General features: G+C 41.2%; 1 pseudogene; it reads left to right on the top strand.

Annotated features, from left to right (window-relative positions):
- The first annotated feature begins 2,190 nt into the window (after window positions 1-2,190).
- On the top strand, window positions 2,191-2,784 carry LOC108522060 (translation machinery-associated protein 16 pseudogene; annotated as a pseudogene).
- Window positions 2,785-3,208: the final 424 nt, after the last annotated feature.

The following is a 3,208-nucleotide window of genomic DNA, read 5'->3' as shown; positions in this document are numbered from 1 at the left end:
AATTTATGCCAAGAATATAAAATGAGAAATCATACCTTTTTCTGAAAAATAAAGAGTTTCTCCTTAAAGTGTTTTGTTGTTTTGTACCTCTGTAAACTTAATAGCTTTACTTTCTAAAAATACTGCATTTTCTTATGATCAGGGAAAGAGTACCTCTGTTCGGATCACATAGAAACTTTCTTATGTTTTTCTGCGATTAACGGTTGTACGTAANAGCTCTTTTTCGGTTCCATATGAATTTTAAAATCATTTTTTCTAGTTCTGTGAAGAATGTTATTGGTAGTTTGATAGGAATAGCATTGAATCCGTAAACTGCTTCAGGCAGTATGGCCATTTTAATGACATTGAGTCTTCCTATCCATGAGCATGGTATGTTTTTTCATTTGTTTGTGTCTTCTCTGATTTCCTTGAGCAGTGTTTTGTAATTTTCATTGTAGCAATCTTGCACCTCCCTGGTTAGCTGTATTCCTAGGTATTGTATTCTTTCTGTGGTAATCGTGAATGGGACTGCATTCCTGATTCGGCTCCCAGCTTGGCTGTTGTTGGTGGATAGGAACGCTAGTGATTTTTTGTATGTTAATTTGGTGTCCTGAAACTTTGCTGAATTTGTTTATCAGCTGAAGGAGCTTTTGGGCCAAGATGATGGGGTTTTCTACATATAAAATCATGTCATCTGCAAACAGGGATAATCTGACTTCCTCTCTTCCTACTTGAATGCCCTTTATTTCTTTTTCTTGCCTGATTACTCTGGCTATATCCTAAACTATTTTCATAAATCCTTCAAAGACTACTACATCAGGGGTCACCAAGACCACCCCCAGGTTCCATGATCCTCCAGGAGTACTCACAGGACCCTGCATATAATCAGCATATGGAAAAGGTACATGAGGCAAAGTCTGGAGAAAACCAAGCACAAGCTTCTCAGAGTTCGCTCCCAGTGAAGTCACATAAGACACACTTATTTCTTCTAGCAACGCCTGGTAACTATATCCATGAAATGTTGTCTACTGGGAAAGCTCACCAAAGACTCAGTGTTCAAAGTTTTTTTTTTTTTTCTTTTTGAGACGGAGTCTCGCTCTGTCACCCAGGCTGGAGTGCAGTGGCATGATCTTGGCTCACTGCAAGCTCCGCCTCCTGGGTTCACGCCATTCTCCTGCCTCAGCCTCCCGAGTAGCTGGGACTACAGGCACCTGCCACCAGGCCTGGCTAATTTTTTTGTATTTTTTTTAGTACAGACGGGGTTTCACCGTGTTTGCCAGGATGGTCTTGATCTCCTGACCTCGTGATCCGCCCACCTCAGCCTCCCAAAGTGCTGGGATTACAGGTGTGAGCCACTGCACCCGGCCATTCAAAGTTTTTAATGGAGCTGCTCACACAGGCACCCTCTTGCCTAGTACATACCAAAATTTCAGACTCCCAGAAGGAAGGTAAATGTTCAGCATAAATCACATTGTTTGCACAGTAAGTCACTCTTATCATTCAAGGAAATTTTGATCATTGTAGGAAACTGTTTACCATTCAAGTTTCCAGATACCAGCCAAGAGTCGACCTTCCACGCAAGCCCTTCTAAGGATAGCAGTCTTAAGACTGTTACATTAATAGTTTATTGTACACTACTACTATTTCTTAACATTCCTATCTCTTAAGGCCACCAGTCTACACATGCTGAAACCAGCCTTGTTCCCTATACATTTATAGACAAGATATATCGCAAAAATGAAGAATGACAACTCACTCAATGTTCCTGAGAAAATAATGGAGAACGTATGTTAAACTAGGAATAGGGTCTAGCAAATATTAGTTCTCTATTGCAACTAATTAGCATTAATAATTATATTGTCTGCATGATAGAATGCACCAGTAGCACTGCTTTTCAGTCTTTGCTCAGCACTATAAATATACCAGTGCAAAGCAACACATGACAATAATGGCCTAATTAAAAGACTAGTACTGGCCGGGCATGGTGGCTTACACCCTTTGGGAAGCAGAGGTGGGGAGATGGCTTGAACCCAGGAGTTCGAGACCAGCCTGGGCAATATGGAAAAACCTCATCTTAAAAAAAAAAAAAAGAAAAAGGGAGGCCCCACATGGGATTTGGCCCGGGTACTCATGTGAGCTGCTGCTCTTGTAGTTGGTAAGACTGCCTGGGTCTAGGGTGCGGAGCTCCTCCGTGGCCACAAGGACGTCACCATGCCTAAAGCACCAAAGGGAAAAAGTGCAGGACGGGGAAAAAAAAAGTCATTCATCCATATAGCAGAAAAGCAGCTCAAATTATGACAGAGGCCCACAAACAAGAAAAAAACGAAAAATTGAAGAATGAAAAGGCCTTGTGTTTCAATCTTATTGGTTAAAAACTGCAATGGTTTCAAAATCATCTTGATCCCCCCAAAAAAAGATATTCAAACAAAGATGCTTGTGAACTAACTGAAAGGTACTTAAACAAATTTAGCAGTGAGCTGGAGCAGATTGAGCAACAGGCAGGGGAGGCGGCACTGTTCCCAGGACACCATCATCAAGCAGACAATGGAGCAGGAGGGACAGCAGTATGAAGGATATGGCCTTGAGAATCCAGACATTCTAAATGCAAGTAATCTGAAAACATTTAGGGAATGAGACTTTGATCTGAAGAAATTGCCAAACATTAAAATGAGAAAAATCTACGCTGACGTAATTCCCAAGAAGTGCAAGAGGAAAACTATTATAATTGTAGACCAAGATTTAGGGGAACTGGAACTAAACGATGAATCAAATGACTCAGATGAGGAAATGACTGCAGTAGCCTAACGGTCTTCATTTGAATTCAAAATGAGTAATCTGAGAGCTTCAAATTACATTCATTGATTATGGTACATAATCATCAAGATACAAGAATTTGATGTTGACATTATCTTATACGATGAGAGTTTCATTTGCAGTTTCAAAAATGGTGTTAAGATTTTTTTTTTTTTAAGACGGAGTCTTGCACTGTCATCTGGGCTGGAGTGCAATGGCATGATCTCAGCTCATTGCAACCTCTACCTCCCAGGTTCATGTGATTCTCCTGCCTCAGCCTCCCCAGTAGCTGGGATTATAGGCGTACACCACCACACCCGGAAATTTTTTGTATTTTAAGTAGAGACAGGGTTTCACTATGTTGGCCAGACTGGTCTCGAACTCCTGACCTCATGATCTACCCGCCTCGTCCTCCCAAAGTGCTGGGATTATGGGC

This window comes from Rhinopithecus bieti, unplaced genomic scaffold (genome assembly GCF_001698545.2).
Source record: "Rhinopithecus bieti isolate Rb0 unplaced genomic scaffold, ASM169854v2 scaffold_64270, whole genome shotgun sequence".
In the NCBI taxonomy this organism is placed as follows: Eukaryota; Metazoa; Chordata; class Mammalia; order Primates; family Cercopithecidae; genus Rhinopithecus; species Rhinopithecus bieti.
The sequence above is the reverse complement of the archived record's forward strand: the minus strand, read 5'-3'. Positions and strand labels throughout refer to the sequence as shown.